Below are 25,945 nucleotides of genomic sequence, written 5' to 3' on the forward strand. Positions count from 1 at the left end.
ATCAAAATCAAGAAATTAATGTTGATACAATACCATTAACTAAACTACAGACTTAATTTAGATTTCCTTAGGTTTCCCATTAATGTCCTTTTTCTGTCCCAGGTCCTGGTCTAGGGTACCACATTATATCTAATCATCGTGTCTTCTTAGTCTCCCCCAAATGATGACAGTTCCTCAGTCTTTCTTTGACTTTCATGACTTTGATACCTTTGGATAGTAGGAGTTAGATATTTTGTAGAATGTCCCACAATTTGGGTTGATGTGACATGTTCTCATTCATAGACCAAGGTTATGGATTTGGGTGAAGAATACCACAGAGTGAAGTGCCTTTCTCATCTCGTCATATCAGTGGATAGTGGATATCAACATGACTTGACACTGGTGACGTTAACCTTGATCACTTTGTCAAGGTAACATTTGCCAGGTTTCTCCATGGTAAAGTTACTACATGTCTCCTTCCACAAATAACTTGTTATAAGCGAGTCTCTTTGTCTAGATCACACCCAAAAGCAGGAGAGTGAAGCACCACCTCCTGGAGAGCAGGGTATCAAAGAATTTGTTATATGTTACAGCCACTAGAGTAATTAGTAAATTTTGAAAGAAATACTTTGAATCTGTTTCCCTCTTAAAATTTCACCCACTTATTTGATCATTTATCAAGCGTTCCTGCCGACAGCAATTATTACTGAGGTGTTTTAATGATGATTTTCTATTTCATCCATTCCTTCTACATTTATTTGTTGGAACTCTTCTGTAAGAAAGATTTGTCCCTTATCTCCCATTTATTTATTTATGTAATCATTTATATCAGAATAGACTCACAGATATTTATTCTCTAGGGTTATAATCTAATATTATCACTATTTAATTATGAAGCACAAACTGTTGTGTCTTCGGCTAGGGCGAGCTTCTTCAGTCTGGCTCCTTTATTCTTCTGCCATGCCTCCATCCTTTTTTCCTCCACCCTAGAACCGGCCATTGCTCCAAACAACCTTGGGTCCTTTTATCAGAGAAAGATATTTAGAAACCACAAATGGTCATTGGGCTTATGATATTTAGAAACCAAGAATGGTCCACCGGGCATGCTTGTGGCTATGAGGCTGTCACTCTGTCCAGGCCCTCACAGCAGGCAGAGCTAGGAGATACATATATGTATGCTAACCCATGTGTGGTCATAGCATTTGGCTCAGACGTTGCCTATAAGAGACATCCTGCAAGATGCCACCATCTATCTTGTTTTGTGATTGTTTGTGGCCACAGCTTACATTCTCTACCACCCCGCAAGCTCTTGGAGAGCAGAGTTCATGCCTGAGGCATTGTTATACCCATGCTGGTGCCTAGCACATATGGAGAACTCAGTGCGAGTTCACAGATTGCATAAATGAGTTTTGGGGAATCACAGGCCTCGTGATCGTCTTTGTTTTTCTTTCTTTCCTTTTTTTGGTGGTAAGAGCCACAGGTGTTCATTTGAGGGAGATATTTAAAGTTATTAAAATAAAAAAGTTTTGCCATTTAAAGGGTGATCTCACTCATGTAGAACAACTCAGTCCTTCACAATGCTGGAAGCATGAAGATTTCCTGCATTGTTACCGAAACAGCTGCTGTTTGGGGAACTTTGATTGGCTGCTTGGCAGGGGACAAGCTGTGCTTCTGTTTGAGGTCCCCATATTTAGCTCTCCCACAGATGCCCAAGGCTAGAGCTTCATCTGCCCTGCCCCCAGCCGGCCTGGCCCCACTGCCTCAGGTCCCTGATTGACCAGCCACTCTCAAATGTATGGAATAAATATTTTGTACTTTCACCAGGCCACTCGTTTTGTGCTCCTGAAAGCCAAGGACTGTGATTATAATTTCGTAGCTCAGGAAGCCTCTCTACCTGTCAGGTTGGTTTCTTATTTGCAAGCCTAACTGTTTTTAGCTTCCAGTTTTCTCTAGGGCCTTCTAGGTGGGAATCTACTCCATCCCTGTTTCTAGTTGTGATGTCCCTGCTTCCTTTCTTGCCACCAGTGTTTCCACCTGCTCTCTCCTCATCTTGTTTGCTATCATCAGGCAGGCTGTCCATAAGCAGGTGCTCAGCCAGCGCCCTGGGATGAGTGTGCATGTGGGCTTGGCTTGCGGGGGAAGGGTGTGGCTGGGGCTGCCAGGGCCGATGTTGAGAGCTGTGAGAAGGGTGGCCAGCCCAGACAGAGGCTTTCCCCTCCTGCTGGACTTACTTCCTGCCTGGCTAAAAGGCAAAGCAGCATGCAGTTCCAAAGCCCCTGGGTTGGGCGCCAGAGCCTGCAGGTTCAGAGTCAGCTAATGTTTGATCTTCTTGAACCTGACTCAGCAGCCGCCAGGGAGCCGCCGGGCAGGCAGAGTGGCTCTTTGCAAGTATTACAGTATCACACGGGTTGCTGTGAGCCACCGCCTGGTATTTGCTGTGGCTATTTGCTATAGGGATATCTGTGAGTAGCCAGGGTGTCTCTCCCCGCACCCCATATACTTGTAACAAAGATCTCAGGGGTGGCATATGATTGAAGGAAAGTGAATTTTCTGGGGAGGCAGAAGGGGAATTCAGAGTAAGAATGGGCCTGGGAGATAGAGGTCAGACTCAATGAGGAGAGGGGAGGAGTCATGAGCATCTTCCCAGGACCTCCAGATCAGCAGGAGCTGAGAGGCACGCCCAGATCAGCAGTGACACGGCATCTTTGTTGCTCATCTTCACTGTCTCTCTCTGCCTCTCATTTCCCTCCCACTCAGAGGACTGCAATACAGAGTGACAGAGAGCAGCACCCTGTTTGTGCCCTGCATGTCACTAATGGAAACAGAGGGATTCCTTCCACTACCACCTGCCTCTGGCACACAGCTGGAGTGTCCCTGGGAGCTGTGGGACAGCTGGCCCTCCTGCCATCCCCACCCCAGGCAATCTCTGAGGAGCTCTGCAAAGGACTGGCTTGCATTTGCTTCTTGCACACTCCAGGCCTCCTCGTCCCCCAGGCCCTACCCATCTGTTCCATCTGAGCTGATGGGAGGCTAGAAGGCAGAGACAGCCTGTGGGATAGTTGTGTTGCCCCAGGGGCAGTGCCACTGCTATGTGAGCACTTGACTCACTTTAAATGGCTCCAGCCTGCGCTTCCTCTCCTCTGACTGGAGAGATGATTCCACAGTATTAATTTCCTATGCATAATGTTCTCCCTGGGCCAGGCTTTCAGGCTGTTATCCTGAGAATACGGACAAGCAGTGTCAGAACTCCACCCAGACTTAGCAAATTCTTCAATGCCAGCAGATGATTTTCTAAGGCAACTTAACTTGAGAGAGTTCCAAGACAGAGTTTACCAGAAACCATTGGGAAAATGCCTGATTGCCCTGGTGGCAGCCTGGGTGGCCCTGGATTTGGGGAAAAGAGAAGATGGTAATACCTCAAAGAGCATTTAAATGAAACTTCTTGAAAAGAAAAATGTATTCTTTTTTTTTTTTTTGGTAAATACTTTTCAAGGTTTTATTGCAAACGAAAATTGATTTAGCACACACACACAAAGTTGTGAGATGGGAGGAGGGAAGGATAGTACATATTATAACCATGTTAATTACAGTACATTAAAATGGTGGTTTATATGACACATAAGCCTGTAAGTTTAAATATACTAGTGTTATAACCCAATGTACAGATTTTCTTTATACAACACATATAATTACCAGGAATGCAAAAAAAAAAAAAGAAAACATAAATAATGCCCATTTTACAGGTGACATTTTAAACAATGAACACACAAACATCTTTGGCTGACAACTGGGGCATTGGTCCATAAAAACCCTTTCTAAAAATAGAAATAGTTGTAGCAGAAATGTTCTTTTTAAGCATCTGAATACAAGTCATTAGAAGACCATTTCAATAAATTTTAGTTATAAACCATATCTTACAAAAAAAGTCTACACATAAATTTATCTTCCAAACATGGAAGAAGCAGTGTCCCACGTTGTAGTGTCCTGTGTCACATTGCTGCTTATAACAAAATCCATCTGTGATCAAGCATACCACACTCATATGACTGTTCACACAGCATATCCACAAGGAAAAATAAAGAACTGAAACACTCTGTGATAGGAAAAGAAGTGTATTCTATCGAATGTTAAAACTTCAAAAATATTACTATTTTAAGTGGACAGACATATATATTTAATTTTCTCAAATAGCAACCATTGAACCTAATTTAATTTTTTTCTTATTGGGCAGCTAATTATCATGGACTGCTAATGCCATGGTGTCCTCAGTGGTTTTGAAGAGGTGTGGCATTGCCTACCCCTACTTAAACGATCTCAGACTGACTCTCTGAGGTTCTTGTGGAGTTTTTTTCTGTGTTTTCCCCTGTTTCATTTACTCTAGACTATATGGAAACTCTTGGGAATACCGGTGCACCTGTTTCTTGGGCTGCTCGTTTCCTTAATGTATAGCTTCTAGTCTATTGTGAGCTAGCAAACTGGATTTATAGACTTATGATTGTGCTTAAAGTAAGAATGATTAGATAAAAATCCTAAGGAACACACGCACACACACAATTAGAATTAATAAGCAAATTAAGCAATGTTACAGGATACAGAAATCAATTGTATTTCTAAACATGACCAATGAACAATCCAAAAATAAACTTAAAAATTCCATTCTCGGTAGCATTAAAAATAATAAAATGATTAGGAATAAATTTAACAAAAGAAGTGTAAGACTTGTACACTAAAAATTATGAAACATTGCTAAGGGCAATTAGAGAAGATCTAAATAAGAAGGATATGTCCCATCTTTATGAATTAGGAGGCTCAATATTGTTAAGGTGCCAAGTCTTCCCCGATTCATCTTTAATTCCTGTAAAAATTCCAACCCCAGGCCAGGAGTAGTGGCTCAAGCCTGTAATCTAAGCACTTTGGGAGGCTGAGGTAGACGGATCAATTGAGGTCAGGAGTTCGAGACCAGTCTGGCCAACATGGTGAAACCCCATCTCTATTAAAAATGCAAAAATTAGCTGGGCGTGGTGGTGGACACCTGTAATCCCAGGTACTGGGGAAGCTGAGGCACGAAAATTGATTGAACCTGGGAGGCAAAAGTTGCAGTGAGGCTAGACTGTGCCACTGCACTCCAGCCTGCATGACAGAGCGAGACCCTGTTTCAAAAAAAATAATAATTCCAGCTCCTGGCCCCACTTTTCACAGCAATGAGGCTGAATTTATATGGAAAAGCAGAAGACCCAGAATAATTAAAACAATTTTGAAAAAAGAATAACAAAATTGGAAGACCTTCCCTTCCCAATTTCAAAACTTACTAAAAAGCTACAATGATCAAAACAGGGTGGTACTCACATCAGGGTCGGCAGATAGATCAACGGAACAGAATTGAGAGCCCAGAAACAAAATCTGTACTTACAGTCTCATCTCAGCAAATCTTAATGGAAGCAAGGTATGAGTAAATTATGGGGAAACAAGATTGGTTGTTCAGAGGTAACGTATTCTTTATTTCTTGGCATCTGGGGTTTGGGGATGGTTAGTGTAGCTTTGTCAGTATTCCCTGTGCTGCACCTATTCCAGCCCTCCTGGCCATCCTCCTCTGAACTCCTAGAGGACTGGTGATTGCTTCACAAAGTCAGTACTTACTGCAAATTCTTTTATCCTGCTGCTGTTCTATGTGTCTTGGTCAAGAAGGCAGAAATCTTGTACTGTAACATTTTGTGTCCTTTGGAAGGCCCAACAAGGCCTTGTCATGTCCTCTACTGCTCAACTTATTTGCTCTTAACTCTGAAGTTGTCAAATCACTGGGGAGGCAGATCCTTAGAGTTAGTGCTTCCAGCGGTGCTTCTAGCAGCAGGGAAGAGCTCCAGCAGCCAGGTGTCAGGGACATAATCGAGCCAGGATGTTTGCAAAGCTGGGTCTTTGAAACTAATTGCCAGACGTTTCAGTCTCTGAAAACTGGACATTTTGGTTTCTTGTGCTCTTCTAGTTTTTTTTTTTCCCTCCATATTCATTCTTTCTGTTTGGTAAAGATGATAAAATTCCAAAATGTGTGCAAAATATTCTCTGATATACAGAAATAAGATGTTGCCTTTTTTATAAATTGGGAGGGGAAAAGGCAAAATAGATTGCATTAACATAGATGAATTTTAGGGAACCTTTGCTTTTTTATTCTTTCACGCCCTAGAGACCATCTAGTCCAACCTCATGCATTTTACAGATAAGAAGATGAGGTTCACAAAAAGAAAACAAAACAAAACATGACCAGGTTAATGTAGCTTGACAGTGGCATGAGCACAATTCCATCTCAGTTCAGTCTCTACAAAGGTCAGGTGGCTTTGAACAGCAAAGCTAACACCACGTGGAAAATGCAGGCAGGAAACCAAAGTGGAATAACTATTTCTACATCTGGGTAAAAATAATCCCCCAATTTGCAGACACCTAGAAGATCACAGGCTTGAGGGTAAAAATAAAACTTGCTTTCTGACAGAACAAATCTTGTCAGACTCATCTATTCTCTCTTTGCCTGGGAACTTGGCTGTTCAGAGGGGTGCAGCTGGCTGCATGGGGGTTCTGCTGGATTGAGCAGTGTGTCTCCATCGGTGCAGGTTCCCTTGCCATCTTTGGCCCAGGTGGCTCTGGAATTGCTGCCAGGTTATAAGGAGCTTCCCTAGTCCCTCCCACCCCCAGGAGGGAAGTACTATCCATGGGAGACATGGCACAGGGACATGAAGGTTAGAGGATACCAAGAGGCTGAGTCCTGACAAAGGGTTTCACTTGCGCTTTATTCCCTTTTTTTAATGCCAAGTATTTCCGACCTTGCTTCCGCCCTCTGCCTAAAGGTAGGATCTTTCAACCCTTCGAGTAGTCTCAAAATTCCAGGGCTGGTGTGTCACTGGGTAATAGTGACAATCTTCAGAGGGGTTTGCAACAACTGGTGTGCAAAGGAGCTCTGAGTTTTTAAGAATTGACCCTGCAATCGAATTCTAGGACAGGGAGTCTTCCAACCCATTTCTTGTTTCACCAAGAGCAGAAATTAAGAGCTGTGGTGATATCTACTCTCAGTCATCTTTCACCTTATTCGGACATCAGTGGGTAAGTTTTCCTCTCATCTTTCCTTTAAAAATACGTGTGGGCATGCACCTCGTATCAAAGGAGCAAGCTATGGTGATTTCTAAACAAAAGGATTGTTTACAAAAGCTTTTCAGACAATACAGCTTCCTCTGACGCTGCAGATCCTCAGCCCATCTCTTGGAAGGGCCTCAGAGAGTCAGGGTTGTAGTGTGTTGTTTCCATCCGCTCTTCAAGAGAAGGAAAGGAAAGAACCCTCCACTGTGGTGTCAAGGGTCCTCAGGCCCATGGAGCACAGTCTTCTGAGATGCCTATCATGTGCAGGACTGGCGTATTGTAAATGCTCTGCAAATGTTTGCTGCCCTGTGCCAGGACAAAGTGAAATCACCTGACAAAGGGAAAGTTGAGGAATGATACAGTTGCTCCTTGGAAGGGTTTTTGGTAAACCTGAGGCTGGGTTCATCTATTCCTTCCTTATTCCCTTTCCTGCACCCCTCTGTCTCTTTCACCAAGTTTTGGCCCTCAAAATGACACTCACATTTGCCCTTCTTCTCTAATTTCATGGACTCTTCCCTTGAGACCTCACTGTTACCAGCTGCATCCTTGGCAGCCTCCTTGCCAAGGCTGAGCTCTCTGCGGCTGAGTGCATTTCCTAAAGCACTGCTCCTATCCTGATAACACATTGCCCCACCCAACCACGGGCCTGACATCCCATGGCAGTAACTGACTTCAGACTCTTCTGCACAGTTCTCAGGTGCTTCCCAGGTCTGCCCCCAGCCCTACCTATCTGGGTCCGTTTTTACTACTCCTGAGCCCATGCTCCCTTTCAACCAGGCAGGTCTGTTCTGCCCCTTGCAGGGGCCAGGGCTGCTCCTGCTTTTGCTTTTGCTGTACTCTCATTTCGAATATCCTCTCTTTCTTTTCATGTAACTAACAAAACACTGGCCTCTAAACCCAGACGCTCCTCTTGATGAAAACTTCACCAGATAGTCCAGTTCACACTAGTGATGGGGGCAGTGGTGGCTATAGTAGGAACAGTGACAGATTATTAAGCACCTATTGTATCCGCCAGTGTGATGCAGTAGTTAAGATGACTGCTTCTAGACAGGTTGACTGGGTTCAAATTCTCTTTCTGTCACAAACTAGCTATTGACCTTGGGCAAGTTACTTAACATTTCAATGACATTTCAGTTTCCTGCATTATATACTGGGGAGGAGAATGGTGTCTACCTTGTAGAGTTAATCTATGTATTATAATAGTACCTGGTGTATAATAAACACTATCAGAATATATCACTATATAGTAATTTATTTGTAGTCTTAAGAACAGCCCAGAAAGGCAAGTATTCTTATTTATATTTTACAGAGAACGAAAGTGAGGCACAGAGAGATTAAGTAACTGTGCAAGGTTACAGCTAATATGCAGCAGGCCCCTGTGAGGGGCAGAGCAGACCTGCCCTGCAGCTGGGCTGGACTTTTAACTCTGGTCTGCCTGCCCCTACTGACCAATGCCTACCTTCAGTGGTTATGGCACTTATGGCTATTTCCACAAAGTTTAATGTTCGGGTGTCCTCTAATTCTTCCCTGAATGCATGCTTATTTATTCCCCCAGATTTTAAGCCACTTGAGGGGAGGACTGTTTCTCACACATCGTGTAGTTGTTGAGTGAAAGGCAGGAAGGGATCAAAGACAATTGTATTCCTGTGAGCCAAGGACAGAAATGACTAACTTAAGTGTAGGCAGATGGCTCTGCATGGCTGGAGACCCAGAGGGATTCTCCCTCCAGAAGGGCCAGGCCTCTGGCCTTCCGATCCCCACAGAACTGTCCCATGGTCAACGATTCCACCCAACCAGGGAGAGGATCCCCGAGGTCCTCTGAGACTTCCTTACCAGCAGGATGATAGGAAACCTCGTCAGTAGCCATAGAGCATGGACACTGGTCAGTCAGAACAGACATCCGAATGGACATCGCCCCACCTGAGGGAATGGTTATATCCTCCTGACCTCTCTGGACTGTCTGGAGATTTGGCTTGGTTTGTGTTCTTTTAGGTGATGGTCAGTCAGGTGTGGCCACAAGGAGAGGGGACACAGGAGAGGTGAAGGGAAAAAGTTTATTATACTCTCAGGTCGTAAAGAGACAGAGCCACTGCACAGTGAGTGAGGTCACAGGGGAGGGAGCACCAAGGGAACCGTGGGGAGTGGAGAAAGAGGAGGAACCATGGGCAAAGGCCTTTGCTGGAGAGGAAGAGGCACCAGGGGCTTTTGTGGGTGCCTTTAAGTGTTACTAGAACACAGCCAGGGGAGGGTAGGAGGGGAAACTTGTGGCAGAGGCCACTCTTATCGCACTGGTGCACCTGGTTACCTGAGCAGGTGCTCATGGTCTGTTTGTGGGGACGTTGAGGCAGCAGGAAAATATGAAGTTTTAAAGTTGTTCAGCTGAAGAATGACAAGATTCACACAGTTAGAAAGGAGAGCTTTATTTCTCATAAAGGATTGCAGCCTACAGGGTGACCATTCTGCATGGCTGGGAAGTGTAGCCTCCAGCCAGAAGCCAGAAACCTGCACTTTGAGGGTGGTAAGAATAAGAGAGAGATTTATGCTGAAGGAGGTGGCCAAATATACATATTCAATAAGCTACAGAAGGATCCATGAATATTTATGAGAGGAGAAACATGAGCATGAGCAATTGAGCTTCATGTCCCTTCATGGGTCCCATGTGCAAAAATGGTGGCATTAGCATAATCCCAGCATAGAGTCTTCAGCCCTCTGACATGAAAAGGTGAAGAAGAGGACACAAAACCCTCACTGAGCATTCTCCATAGACTGGCCAGAACCACTCCATGGTTGGGGGTCTCTTAAAAAAGAATGCTGGTCAGCTGTTGTGTCAAAACTGCAAAAAGAAAAGTTCTGTTGTGTTAAAACTGAAATTGCTGTGTCAGGCAGTTGATTGATACCAGCGGTGGAGCAAGTCTTTCATAAGCAGTGGTGCCTGTTAAGTCCTTAGGGAAGAAAGCCCTAGTGGTGGTTAGAGAGGGAGGGGCATAACGAGGTGTGTCTGATCTCCCATCCTGTTATGACTGAGAACTCAGTTTTAAGATTTCTCTGGGATCCCCTTAACCAAGAGAGGGTCCATTCAGTCCAGTTGCGGGGCTAAGAATTTTATTTTTATTTCTCAAATTTTACAATACCTGGCTTCATGTTTTCTTGTGCACCAGGGGCAAGTAACTGGTGACAACATCAGTGCCTTAATGCTATAGCAAGACTGGGCAAAGGGAAGGTATATTTCTTAGGGGCAAATTTCCACCTAATTCTTCCTTAATAGGTCCCGTAAGGATCACCTCATGATCACAAGATGGCTGTCACACTTCCAGGCATTGCATCTGAGGAAGAATTAGACCCTTTGCTTGATATCTTTCATTTACCCTCTAGGTATTCTCCCCATTCTTCTTTACCCTATGTGATGATTAATATTAAGTGTCAACTTGATTGGATTGAAGGATGCAAAGTATTGTTTCTGGATGTGTCTGTGAAGGTGTTGCCAGAGGAGATTAACATTTGAATCAGTGGACTAGGAGAGGCAGACCTACCCTCAATGTGGGTGGGCACAAATCCAATCACCTGCCAATGCAGCTAGAAAAAGCAGGCAGAAGAAGGTAGAGTAAGACAATTTGCTGAGTCTTCTGGCTTTCATCTTTCTCCCATGCTGGATGCTTCCTGCCCTTGAATATCAGACTCCAGATTCTTCAGCCTTTGGACTCTTGGACGTACATCAGTGGTTTTGCCAGGGACTCTCAGGCCTTTGGCCCCAGACTGAAGGCTGCACTGTCAGCTTTACTTTTGAGGCTTTGGGACTTGGACTGAGCCACTACTGGCTTCCTTGCTCCTCAGTTTGCGGACAGCCTATCTTGGAACTTCATCTTGTGATTCTGTGAGTCAATTCTCCTTAATAAACTCCTTTTCATATATACATATATCCCATTAGTTCTGTCCCTCTGGAGAACGCTGACTAATACAGCCTACCTTCTGCCCAGGAGGCTGAACTACATGAAGGTTGTTTCCAGGTTTTGGTTGGGATAGGTCAATGGGGAGTCCCAGCAGATGAGGGAGGGAGGAGAGTGAGGTATTCTCTTGTTCTCTCCCTCTGGAATTGACTGGGGTTGGCTGTACTTTTCAAGCAAAGGCCACAGCTCCTCTCCAGGTAGCCCTCCTGACACAGCTTTCTCCTGGGTGTGCTCCTTTCCCTGGGCCCTTTGGGTCTAGGGATGGGAGCAGCTCTGCTGTTACTAGCCTTGGGTACTGCACTACCTTTGTGGTCTTGTAACCGCCTGGTGGGTTCACCTTGCCTGCTGCCTAGACAGAGCGGGTTTCTCAAAACAGGGGAATTGCAATAGAGAAAGAGTAATTCATGCAGAGCCAGCTGTGTGGAAGACTAGAGTTTTATTATTACTCAAATCAGTCTCCCCAAGCATTCAGGGATCAGAGTTTTTAAGGACAACTTTGTGGGTGGGGGGAAGCCAGTGAGTCACAAGGGCTGATTGGTTAGGTAGGAGATGAAATCATAGGAAACTGAAGCTGTCCTCTTGCACTGAGTCGGTTCCTGGCTGGGGATCACAAGATCAGATGAGCCAATTTATCGATCTGGGTGGTACCAGCTGATCCATCAAGTGCGGGTCTGCAAAACGTCTCAGGCACTGATCTTAGGATCAATTTGGGGAGGGTCAGAATCCTGTAGCCTCCAGCTACATGACTCCTAAACCATAATTTCTAATCTTGTGGCTAATTTGTTAGTCCTACAAAGGCTGTCTAGTCCCCAGGCAAGAAGGAGGTTTTTTTTTGGGAGGGAAGAGGGCTATTATTGTCTTTGTTTTAAATTATAAGCTAAGTTTCTCCCAAAGTTAGTTCAGTCTACACCCAGGAATTAACAAGAACAGCTTGGAGGTTAGAAGCAAGATGGAGTTGGTTAGGTCAGATCTTTTTCACTGTCTCAGTTACAGTTTTGCAATGGCAGTTTCAGTCTCCTTACCTCTGCTAATTCAAGAAACTATTTCCTTGAATTAGCCTAGTTTGAGTGTGCCCTCTGTTTCTGTTGGGACCTGAGTGCTATGGGCCTCACAAGCTTCCTCTCTCTTCTGGAGACTTCCATTTATGTTCATGGACCACATCTGATCACATGGTCACATGTAGCTGCAAGGGAGGCTGGAAAAGCAAGAATTCTACTCTTCCAAACTCTATAATGGCAGACAGCAAGGGAGAAGGAGGTTGGGAATTACTGTGGAATCTGCCAACGAAAATATCTGCCACCAACAGTAAAGATATGAAAATAATTAAACAAACAAGTGAAAAGACTTCCAGGCCCAAGATAGACTCTGATACCCCACCCTCTTGTCAGCTCAGTATTGACCTTTCACAGTCATGAAGCTGAGGACTCTGGTCAGATGTGGGGAACCTTAATGTTCACCTGATCAGGCCCCATATGTATTATTGGAGCCCATCTGGGACAGCACTGCTATGTGGCCATCCAGACTCACACATTTACAGGAACAGAAAGCACACTACTCCAGAGCTCTAATCATTAGAGGGTGCTTTCTCACATAGAGCTAAACTCTTCCAAACTCCCTGCCTCTCCTTCTGCTCTGCCCTTGGGGCTGGGGGGTGGGCACAGACAACTGCCTTCTCCTTATGTCAACCCTCACAGATGTGAGGTCCTGGCATCCTCTGCCTAGGCCTCTTCTTGTCCAGGTTGCATATTATCAGTTCCTATAGTTTTCTCTTGTTCCTGCAATACTGTACAAAGTCCTTTGCAAAGAAGCCTCAGAGTTGCTTTCTTTTTTTCATTTCAAAGACAAATTTAAATCGTTTTCTCCCAAGTAAGCCAGGTTTAGAAACCAGAATTCTAGAATTATTGCTGACTCAATTGCCATGTCTCTGCCATCACCTCACTGCAAAACATTTCTGTCCTAGAGGGATTCACACACAACACAAAGCAGTGAGGGCACTTCTCTGTCTGAAGCACACTCTGTATCTGCCCTTACAGCTGCCTGCCTGGCTGCACCAGGCAGCGATGGAGGGGCCCTGAAATCTAATTCACAAAATGCTCTGGAACTCTCTTATTAAGGCCACTAGATGGAGGGAGTGGACTCAGGGATCATCGACAGTGCCCAATTAATAGTGTGCATGGTGGAATGGTGTTAAATAGTAATAATTGCAGCATGTCCTCCAATCTATTTGTTCAAATATATTAACAACATCTCACAATAGCAAATTAAAGATTAACCTTTCATGGATGCCTCTCCATATGCTATGGGTGTAGGGAATCATTTTAGGACAGAGACTAACATTCTTTTTAAAATTTTTTTTTATTGTACTTTAAGTTCTGGGGTACATGTGTTGAATGTGAAATTTTGTTACATAGGCATGCACATGCTATGGCAGTTTGCTGACCCATCAACCCGTCACCTACATTAGGTATTTCTCCTAATGCTATCTTTCCCCTAGCCCCCCATGCCCCAGCAGGCCCTGGTGTGTGATGTTCTCCTCCCTATGCCCATATCTTCTCATTGTTCAACTCCCACTTACGAGTGAGAACATGCGGTGCTTGGTTTTCTGTTCCTGTGTTAGTTTGCTGAGATTGATGGTTTCCAGCTTCATCCATGTCCCTGCAAAGGACATGAACTCATTCTTTTTTATGGCTGCATAGTATTCCATGGTGTATATGTGCCACATTTTCTTTATCCAGTCTATCATTGATGGGCATTTGGGTTGGTTCCAAGTCTTTGCTATTGTGAACAGTGCCACAATAAACATACATGTGCATGTGTCTTCATAGTAGAATGATTTATAATCCTTGGGTTATATACCCAGTAATGGGATTGCTGGGTCAAATGGTATAGTTCTAGATCCTTAAGGAATCACCACACTGTCTTCCACAATGGTTGAACTAATTTACACTCCCACCAACAGTGTAAAACCATTCCTGTTTCTCCACATCCTCTCCAGCATCTGTTGTTCCCTGACTTTTTAATGATCACCATTCTAACTGGTGTGAGATGGTATCTCATTGTGGTTTTGATTTGCATTCCTCTAATGACCAGTGATGATGAGCATTTTCTCATATGTTTGTTGGCTGCATAAATGTCTTCTTTCGAGAAGTGTCTGTTCATATCCTTTGCCCACTTTTTGATGGGGTTTTTTTTCTTGTAAATTTGTTTAAGTTTTTTGTAGATTCTGGATATTAGCCCTTTGTCAGATGGATAGATTGCAAAAATTTTCTCCCATTCTGTAAGTGCCTGTTCACTCTGATGATAGTTTCTTTTGCTTTGCAGAAGCTCTTTAATTTAATTAGATCCCATTTGTCAATTTTGGCTTTTGTTGCAATTGCTTTTGCTGTTTTAGACATGAAGTCTTTGCCTATGCTTATGTCCTGAATGGTATTGCCTAGGTTTTCTTCTAGAATTTTTATGTTTTAGATTTTACATTTAAGTCTTTAATCCATCTTGAGTTGATTTTTGTATAAGGTATAAGGAAGGGGTCCAGTTTCAGTTTTCTGCATATGGCTAGCCAGTTTTCCCAACACCACTTATTAAATAGGGAATCTATTCCCCATTGCTGGTTTGTGTCAGGTTTGTCAAAGATCAGATGGTTGTAGATATGTGGTGTTATTTCTGAGGCCTCTGTTCTGTTCCATTGGTCTATATCTCTGTTTTGGTACCAATACCATGCTGTTTTGGTTACTGTACCCTTGTAGTATAGTTTGAAGTCAGGTAGTGTGATGCCTCCAGCTTTGTTCTTTTTGCTTAGGATTGTCTTGGCTATGCAGGCTCTTTTTTGGTTCTGTATGAAGTTTAAAGTAGTTTTTTCCAATTCTGTGAAGAAAGTCAGTCGTAGCTCGATGGGGATAGCATTGAATCTATAAATTACTTTGGGCAGTGTGGCCATTTTCACATTGATTCTTCTATCCATGAGCATGGAATGTTTTTCCATTTGTTTGTGTGGAACTTGAGCAGTGGTTTGTAGTTCTCCTTGAAGAGGTCTTTCACATCCCTTGTAAGTTGGATTCCTAGGTATTTTATTCTTTTTGTAGCAGTTGTGAATGGGAGTTCACTCATGATTTGGCTGTTTGTCTGTTATTGGTGTATACAAATGCTTGTGATTTTTGCACATTGATTTTGTATCCTGAGACTTTGCTGAAGTTGCTTATTAGCTTAAGGAGATTTGGGGCTGAGATGATGGGGTTTTCTAAATATATGATCCTGTCATCTGCAAACAGAGACCATTTGACTTCCTCTTTCCCTATTTGAATACACTTTATTTTTTTCTCTTGCCTGATTGCCCTGGCCAGAACTTCCAATACTATGTTGAATAGGAGTGGTGAGAGAGGGTGTCCTTGTCTTGTGGCAGGGCTTCCAGTTTTTGCCCATTCAGTATGATATTGGTTATGGGTTTGTCATAAATAGCTCTTATTATTTTGAGATACGTTCCATCGATACCTAGTTTATTGAGAGTTTTTAGCATGAAGCGGTGTTAAATTTTGTCGAAGGCCTTTTCTGCATCTATTGAGATAATCACGTGGTTTTTGTCATTGGTTCTTTTAATGTGATGCATGACATGTGTTGATTTGTGTATGTTGAACCAGGCTTGCATCCCAGGGATGAAGCCAACTTGATCGTGGAGAATAAGCTTTTTTATGTGCTGCTGGATTCAGTTTGCCAGTATTTTATTGAGGATTTTTGCATCGATGTTCATCAGGGATATTGGCCTGAAATTTTCTTTTTTTGTTAGAGACTAACATCCTAATTAGAGGTGTCTCAGCTCCTCAGTGGATCCTGCCCACAAGGGCAGGAAAAATGGGAGAGATAGAAGAGATGAGTGGGTCATTAGGCAGCAAGCTGAATTAGAAAGAGGCTGGAGTTAGGATGAAGCCGAAAGGATATGGCAGGCATGTTGGTACAGGGGCAGAGAATGGGCCAAAAGGCCTTTCTATGGGCAGAGCTGTGGGGCTGGCCAGCCCAGGAAATAAATCCTTAAACTGTGGGTCTGTGGAGGGGCATTACTGCTGAGCATGGAGCAGTGTACCTTGAAGCACGTGGCTTCAAGAAGGAGTTGAATGGATTCTGGCTCAGCCTGGACTCATAGAATGCCAGCATTGGGTATGACCTTGAGGAGCTCAAATCCAACTCTCTCGATTGCAGACAAGGCAACAGAAGCCCACATAGGCTAAACGGTTTGTTCCAAAGCACACGGATAAGTAAGGCAGCTGGAGTGGAGGGCCGGATTTCTGATTCCACATGTAGTGCGCTCTCCATTGCATGAAGCCACTCTATTGTGATTTTGTTGTCTATTTTATTTATGAAATGTTTTAGGTCACTCACTCAACAAATATCTATTATAAATCAGACATTGTGCTGGGAATAAATACAAAGTTGCCCCCCACTCACACACTGCTCTCCCCAAAGGAGTTCACAGTGTTGCAGGAAAGGCCAGTAAGAATAAATAATTACAAGCAATGTGATGTGAGCCACCAGAGGGGTCAAGAATATGTGGGCCATGAGCACAAATGAGGGATCTGGGGTTAGTGACAGCTTCCGGAAGGAGAATCAATAAAACAAAAATTCATTTTCATAATTATTATGCTTTAATTTAATCTCAACAATGCTAGACACTGGAAATAGCCCAACAGCAAAAGAAGGGTAAGCTAGGAGAAGGCAGTCTGGCACACAGGTGGGGAGCATGATGCATGGGCTTTAATTCAGGCAAACCTGTCTTCAATCCCATTCTGCATTGCTTCTGCACTGGGTGGCTGTGGGCAGTGATATGTGCTCATTGGTAAGGTGGGAACAATAATACCACATGGTGTTGTTGCTAGGATGAAATGAGAGAATGCAGGTCATGAATTTAGCATAGTCGGGCACACAGTCAACCCTCAATCACTGCAGGCTTTGGGTGACTCTCGACTCACGTGGATTCCAGGTTCTATGGCTCCAGCTGCCTATTTGGTTGGCTTTAAGAAGGAGTACTTTCCCCAACCCTCAGCCTGCCCTTCATTTGAAGTGGTGAGAAGCCTCCGAATTCACAGGCTCTGAGAGCATCAACCTGTAGCTTCCCTGAGAAGAGACTACTGCTGGGAGAACAGCTGCTTCCAAAAATTCGGATGTGCTTTCTCTCTCGCTCAGAGCCTGCCGTGTTAATTAGGAAGACTGCATGCGTGAACACTTGGCTTTTCTTTGCTTTTCTTTTTTAATCTCTAAAAAAAAACCCTCTTTTGATCAGCACCATGAGTAAATTGCAAAGTCTCAAGTCTTGCAAAGATGTGTTAAGAATATGAAGAAGGTGCCGCCTCCTTTGACAACTGCCTCTGCACACCCTGAGATGGAGTTTCAGGGCATCTTGTCCTCTGTTCTCGGTTCCCAGATGGCCTTGCACCTGGAACAGCTCTCCTACTTTCTGCTCCCACCTGAGCCCAGGCCTAATGAGTTTGTGCAGAATTAGAAAGGTCAGGCCTAGCAGGTCCTCTCAGAAGCATGGGAGAGCTTGCTGATAAGTGGCGACCAGGGAAACAGACTTCATCTGGGTCTGAGGCAGCCTAGGCTCACGTGGTGAGGCTGTGGTTTTCCCGAGTCCTGGGAACTGCCCCGACAATGATCACTGGGTTCACTTCCCTTGGGAGAGGGGAGGTGGGGAGTTGGGTGGGGGGGGGCACTGCACTGCAGAATGGGAAGGACAGAGGTCAGAGCTGCTAAGCAGGTAAAAAGGAATGTGGGATAAGGGTTTCAAACTTCTGTCTTACTTTTGCACCCCTATCAATTACCCTGACCTTGTTTTGTGACTACAGGAATCAAAAGGGGATGTATGTGCCTAGATTTCTCTCATGCCACTCCCAAAGCAGGATTTAGGATTTTCTTGCATCCCTTAAAAAGAAAACTCACACTACAGGCATTCGTGAGAAATGTAGACTTTACTGATGATTTATAGTTGGCCAGAGAGGGTCTATATTGCATAGCACATAGAATTTCATGAAAGAAAGAAAGATATGTATTAGAAATTTGTGTGTATGTGTGTGTGTGTGTGTGTGTGTGTATGAGTGCGATTGAAAGGGAGGGAGGGAGAAAAGTAGAGAAGAAGGAAGGAAAAAAGAAGGAAGGAAGGAAGAAAAGAAGGAAGGAAGGAAAGATGAGAGCAAGAGATTAGGTTCTCTTCCCACCAGGATCATGCTTTTCTCAAGTCCTACTTCTCTGTGTTCAGCCCCAGGGTTTCCCTCTCTCTACAGTGCTACTCCATGAAGCCTCCAATTCTCCCTTTATTCCTGTCTGCCATTCTGAGAACTTTCTGAAAGACCTCTCTATTTCTTCCTGTCTGATCTGGGCATTTAGCTCAGGCTCCTCCAGCTTGCATCTCCCCTCTCACCATTGGCTCAGTCTCCTCCAGGCCTCAGTCCTATACCTGGCTTCCCTGGGCCCTCCGGCTCCCTCCTCTCCCTCTGCGTTTCTGCGGGGGCTGCTTGTAAATGGTGCAGCCCCTTTTGTCTTTTCATGGTGCATAAACATTTCTATTTCCCAGTACCCAAGAAGTTTTATTCATGGTTGCTTTTTTTTTTTTTAAAAGAAAATTTAGAGAGTTTCTTCAGCTCATAAAGAAAAATCACCAAAGGATACTCTGATCTGCCTTCCAAATAAACATAGAGTAACTATCTCACAAATGTAGTGCAATTAATCATAGCAAATTAGCTTTTCTGGTACAAAACAGTCAGTGAAAATATGCTGGAGGCCTTGTGCTATCCAGAGTCTTTCTTGGAGTAAAGCGAAAGACATGGCTTACCTAGCCTGCCCCTCCCTCTCTGTCTTGGCTGTCGGTGCAGCGTATCCAGGTATTAACTTTGCTGGGGGTGGGTATTTATCAGATAGCTGTGTCATAGGAAAACACCCGTGCCATCTTTCTGCTCAGCACAGCACTGAGGAAGATGGTCCCAGGACCATCTACACCTATCTATCACCCTCAGGTCTGGACTCCATGCTGTGATTCATCACCACGCCCTCTCAGAGCTGGGGGCAGGTAATCTGGGCAGGCACATGAGAAATGGCCTGAAGTTTGTCAATGGCAGTGATCCAACACATTCGCTCATGGGATACGTCAGCATTCAGACCGTAATAGCCTGCAACCAGGAAAATGAAATGTTTGAATTAGTCCCTGAGAATTTAAGTTGAAACAAAAAGGAGTGTTGGATAAAATTTTCTTCAAGAATTTTGTTTTTCTTTAGAGAAAATGAAGATCTAGTTTTTGATTGACATGACAGAGCCCAAGCGTACAACCCACTCATTTCAGGGGTTGACTTGCAATTTTATACACACACATATATATAAAATATGTATGTACATATAACATTATATATTATATAAACACATAGATATAAATTATAATACAATAACATATATTACTGTATATATCACAATCTATAGACATAGATCATTTCAACAACACTTTTCATTAAGTATACCCACCCCCTTCCCAGCTTTCTTACAGGTGTCTAAGAGCGTATTTGTTGTTCCTGTTATGGGACAATAATTAGAAACCTGGCAGACTGAAGACCAACCCCAGATTGCAGCTGCTTTGGGAAGAGAGGACAAAAGTATCAATTTCATGAAGGTTTAGCTGATGACAGCCAAGCAGCGTATTTCCAACTTCCATTTCCCCACGTGGCTTTCTGAATTCCCCTCCCCACTGAGAGGCACAGTTCTGCAGGGCTGCAGGTCCTCGCCCAGAGAAATGCAAAGCTGAAAGCCTGACACCTGGGCTCGGTCCCGCCTCTCAGGGCACGCACTCTCAGCCAGTTGAGCTAAGTGACTGGGGCCTACGAGGGGAGTATGCAGAGGCTTGGGGCGGAGGTGGTGCAGGGCCCGGAAGACTGGGAGGGCCTCCCTTTGTCTGCGCCAAAGCAAGGCAGGATGGTTCCCAACCAAGTGGCTCCCCATCTCTGAGGTTGCTTCTCCTCATGGGGTTAATTATACCAACCTGAATCTCAGGGAGTGTGAATTAATTGCCAAACACTTTACAATTATCAGGAGCCCACGAGGTGCTTCACCACCATAAAGCATTACATCTAATTATTGCTCATAATTATAAAGGTTCAGAAGCACTAAGGGCTCCCATGGCAACCTTAACACACACACACACACACAGACACACACACAGACATGCACACACGCTCTCTCTAAATCACACACACAGTGATAGACTTCTTCATTGCAGTATTAAATGCAGCTCATAAACCTGCCATATTATTGGGCAAATATTTATTTTTATAAGCTGAGATAAGTGGGCAATGCTGGGGTAATGATTCCTTTTCTAAATGCTTCAGACAGACCAGGCCCTCAGTCTGATGACAGGCACAGGGCTCTGAGCATCAGCCAATGCGACGCACATCATCTACAGCAACATCTTTATCAGATAGACGTCATGAGGACATGAAGTGTGATTATATTTTTATGGCTTGTCAGTAAAAATAAAAATATTCTGATTGAAAGTGTTATAAAAATATAGCAAAAGCATATCCCTAAATAAACAATGTAGGAGAATCTAAACCATCGATCTATTGAAAGGCTGATTTACAGGGAGATGATGTGTCTCAAAACAAAAGCACAAGGGTATGAGACTTGGCAAGTTATCATTTTGGCTTACTGACTGTTGAAATAAAAGTTCAGTATAAAAGCAGTTTGACATATACAGCCGTCCCTTGGTATCCACTGGGGATTAGTTCCAGGACCTCCCATGGATGCCAAAATACATGGATGCTTAAGTTCCTGAAACAAAATGGTGTAGTATTTGCAACCAAACACCGCATGTTCACACTCATAGGTGGGAATTGAATAATAAGAACACTTGGACACAGGAAGGGAAACTTCACACACCATGGCCTGTCATGGGGTGAGAGGAGAGGGGAGGGACAGCATTAGGAGATATACCTAATGTAAATGACGAGTTAATGGGTGCAGCACACCAACATGGCACATGTATACACGTGTAACAAACCTGCACATTGTGCACATGTACCCTAGAACTTAAAGTATAATAAAAAAAGAAAAAAAATAGTGTAGTATTTGCATATAACCTATGCATATCCTCCTGTATACTTTAAATCATCTCTAGATTACTTGTAATACCTAATACAATGTAAATGCTGTGTACAGAGTTGTTATGCCGTATTATTCAGGAATAACGACAAAGAAAAATGTCTGTACATATCCAATACAACTGTAACTTTTTCCTCCCAAATATTTTCAGTCTGCTGTTGGTTGAATCCATGGGTACGGAGAGCTGCCTCTGTGTGTGTGTGTGTGTGTGTGTGTGTATATACATGTATGATGGCTTCATTTCATGTATGGTTGTGGTGCCATCAGTGGAATGAAATCAACCTCATTCACATGGAAGTACTTAAAATTCAGCCATGTGTCTAGTCTGGGGCATCTGCTGTATGAAGTTTCCTAAAGGGAAACTTGGTTTTATAATAGATGTCTGGAAATCCTGCTGCTGCTGCTGCTGCTGCTGCTGCTGCTGCTGCTGGAGAAGTCTTGTTTGGATGCTCGCCCCACTACCATTTGGTTGAGGAGTGTATTGGTGGGCTTTGTAGTTACTAGCGGGGACCAGTGGTGGAACTTGGCTTTCTTCTGTTCTGCATACCTGGAGCCTAGAGCTAATTTCCTCCATGAATTTCCTCCTGGGAGAAGAGCAATTCCGGCTGCTTTGCTTGACTGGAGTGCAGAGAGAAGGACACTAGGTGCTACTGGTAAAGTCTTCGGGTCTGGGGTGATGGCCAGTGCTCTTAACTCCAGCCCACTGACCCAATGGGGTGGAGCGATGCAGGTAGCAAAGGACAGATAGTAAAGCCTGACCATGAGCCAAAGGAGGAAAAGCTAACAAAGAAAAGAAAAGAACCACAGTGCTCTAGTGAAGGTGCATTCCCGAAGAGCCGGCTTCTTTGACTGTGCCAAGTGACCAGGTCAGGTGACTCTGTCAGTCAAAAGCACGTGATAAGTATCTTTATCTGTACTGTCCAGGGAGGAATTGCAAAAGAAATAAAAATAAAAAATGGGCCTGCCTCACAATAGGTCCCAGACTAGATGTGATAAATGGGAATGGGAGCTGGAGATCCAAATGGAAAAAGACCTCAACAGGCTACAAAAAAAAAATTGATAAGTAATAGTGAGTTGATCAAGGTCAGGTTGTTGTGGAGCTGTGGCCTGCAGTCAGAGCTGAGCTGTGGTTCATGAGGCTCTGCACAGGTAAGAGGGGCAGTATTGAGTAATGGTTGGGCTGCACAGACTTGAGCTGGAATCCTAGCTCAGCTGCTTTACCAGTGACTTCACCTTGCCAGCCCTCAGTTTCCTCTTCTGCAAAATGAGGGACAATACAACTAGTATATCTTGAGATCGTTGTGAGAATTAAATGAGATATTGTATATAAAATATTTGCCACGTTGCCTGACACACAGTGAGGGCTCCATAAATATTAGTGATCACTAATGTTAATCAGTAAGTTTGAAAAGGTGGAGAGATGTAGATGAGTAATGGGAGAATATATAGATTGGAGACATTAAGATTTAAGAATGGGGCACTATAATAATTGCTTACTGTCTTAGGTAAGTGTTGAAGTATAGGGTTTTACAGCTTGGACTCAGACTAAGATTGTCTGGGTTTGCATTCTGACTGCCTCTTACTAGATGTGTTTGGTAAGTTATTTACCTCTTTGTGTCTCGGTTTGCTCCTTTGTAAATGGCAATTATTACAATAATATCTACCACAGAGGACTCTAACGAGAAGGAAATGAGTTAAGTTGTAAAACACTTGGAGCAATGTCTGGCACAAAGTCAGTGCTATATAATAGTGGTTATTATCATTGATATTATTATGTGGTTGTTTTGTATATAACCAGTGAAAGTATTTCTCAGTGCTAAATAAAAAACATTACTAATTATTACTTATAAACACAAAGTATCCAACCAAAAACTGTTTGGCTGACAAAGTAATCTGTGAACTACCCCAAGTCACGACCAAGTGTCTGAGGGGCCACTCATAAAAAGAAAGGATGTTGTTGACATTAGCAGTTCGTGTATACCACTATGCTGCCATGATGGCAGTGGGGGCGTCCATCACATTTAAATCATGTTCAAAGTGAAATCCTGGCTGTCAAATGAATGCTGGAGGATAGGCAGTGATATCCAGGTGCAATAAAAATTCAGGAGCACATGGTCGTAGTAGAGCCCAGTGGTAAATAGAGTCAAGTAACAAAGGGTAGAATATGAAGCTTCTTGGGCACCCTACTTCATGCCAGCCAAGGGCACACCACCATCCTCATGCAGCCACCACTGGTAATGAAAAGGAACAACAATGACAGCTTATATGGCAGTGCTGAGGTACATGTCCAGTACTAGTGCATGAGGTACATGTCTAGTAAATGCGGAGTCACTAGTTGGTTAGCATATTGCTTACACATTGCCGAGCCCTTGCTTTAGTTTTTATATCATCATAAGTTACCATGCAAAGGTCAAAGTCCAGGGCAAAAGTTGACAGAATCTGTGCTTTTGCAAATGCAGAGACCAAACCCGGAGTGATGAGGAGCTGCAACATGGAGGGAGAGTTGGAGAAAGCACAGTGTTTGGCTTTGTTTGTTGGGACTGGCATAGGAGACGTGACGTCATTTGATTGTTAATTCACCCCTCTATTTATACAACAAATATGTATTGAGCATCTTCGTGCACCAAACTCTGTACCAGATTCTGGATTACAACAATGAACAAGATGAATGTGGCCCCTGGGCTGTCGACAGGCCACCATGGTAGAGTTGGTAGGTGTTATGGTAGGAAGAATGGGGGCACAGACCATTTCTGAACAGGGAAGGTAGAGGTTTGGGACTACCCAAGGTGGCTGAAAAGTCCAGCTCCCTAAAGAAAAAGAGATAAACCATCCATATTTGGTGTTTGTCTTAAGCAAAATCAATACATTTTGCAGCAGTCTGAAGGAGTTGTTTAAACGGCAGAGCTTGTCCCATGATAATGCCCAGCCTGTTTCAAAGCATGGCACAGCTCAATTAGGCTGACTCCAACAAAAGCTTCACCTTCTTTATGTCACAAGCTCCTGAGGCTTGGGCGGGGCAACACAGAGGGAGTTACAGGTGCAAACACAGGTTAGGGCCTGGAGCTGAACAAAGGCCGTGCAGTCTGTTCCACTCTGCAGATCTCGCCAAGGAACAGATGAAACTGCAGAGTGATATAAAGACCATTGACATTTTTTTAAACACCATTGATGTTTAAAAGCAAGATTTCAGTTTAATATTTCTGAAGAGCCTCAAAGACATACACAAAAGGTTTGAATAAAATCCATACTAAAATCCATGATGAATGGATCTCCCTACTCCACCTCTCACCTCATGTCACAGTGCTTTGTCCAATTATCTTCTAGGGAACTTGTGAAGTTGAAAAATGAAGTGGGAACTAGTGCTGTTAGCAATGCTATGGTGCCTGACACACTGTCATTTTTCTTACAAGAAAAGTAGAAATAATTTTTTTTGCATGCTCTTCACGCTAGCCTACCAAACCTTATGGAAACCCCTCAACCATGCTATCCTGAGCTTTATCTACTGTACCTAAAGAATTTTTTGGTTGTATATATTACATTCAAGTTGGCCAATAGCATTTTCTCCATTTTACAAAAAGAATTCTGAAAAGCCAGAATGTAAACCTCTGTAGCAACTGAGAAAAAAAAAAGAGAATAACTAATAGCTCTAAAGGAAAATAGCATTGAAAGAATCGAGATTCATAATTCACACAGATTTAATTACTAATTAACTGCTTGGTCTGAAACGCCGTGCTTTGCTCCATATTTTAAGCATCTCTTAAATAAGATTAATTTTTAGAATGGCAGGTAATGTTCCTCACAAGAGGAAAATAACTATTTACTCATCATCCTAGATTATATATTAAAAAGCATTTCATTGCAATTTAATTTGGTGAGTCAGAGTCTTCACCCAGAGATTAGTTATCCCCATCCTGGTGTGGTGATCATTTCCTGAGGGAAATGAGGATGAGGCAAAGGGGATGGGAGGATGGGACCTGGAGAAGACCTGTGGGCTTTTTGTGGGCCCCAAATGCGGATCGACTCTCTGGGCTGCATGCGGAGACTTCACCTATGTGATAGCCCTTTTAAAACGGTTTAATCAACAATGTTGAAATAGGCAACACTGTCTTTTTAAGATCTTGATTTTTAATTTTATATTTATTTTCCAGTTACAAAAATGAATGCATGGTATTCATTGAAAATAATTAGAAACATTTTTAAAAGCACAAAGGAATAGTGACTTTCAAAAATCGTAACTTTGGAGACACACATTGCTAACACGTCCCTTTTCTGATGAGTTTACATCTATAACATTTTGAAAGAGGGGCAATGCTTGATGGGAAAGGCGAAGGCCAGGGGGTGGGAGTGTCTTGATATGTCCAAGAAGCAGCAAGGAGGCTGGCATGTCTGGATCAAGAGGGAGAATATGAGAAGAGGCTCAGAGAAATACATACGTGCTTTTGGTCAGAGGAAGTTATTTGGGGTTTTATTCTAAGTGAGATAGGAAGCCACTGAAGGATATTCATCAAAAGAGTGACATAATTTTCTAAAAGATCTGGCTTCTTGGGAGAGGGTAGGAGGGTGACACACAATGGTAGAAACAGGAAGCCATTTCAGTAACCCCATCAGCAAGAGATGATGATGGCTGAGAGGAAGATGGAAGTGGTAGAGGGAGTAAAAAAAAAAAAAAGGGTTAGAATCTGGATGTAATTTCAAGGTAACACCTAAATGATTACTGATAAATGGCCCTCCAGCTCCACTGTCCATGAAGCTTGGCCACCAGGCACTTTTTGTTATTATTGCTC

This window comes from Nomascus leucogenys, chromosome 18 (genome assembly GCF_006542625.1).
Source record: "Nomascus leucogenys isolate Asia chromosome 18, Asia_NLE_v1, whole genome shotgun sequence".
In the NCBI taxonomy this organism is placed as follows: Eukaryota; Metazoa; Chordata; class Mammalia; order Primates; family Hylobatidae; genus Nomascus; species Nomascus leucogenys.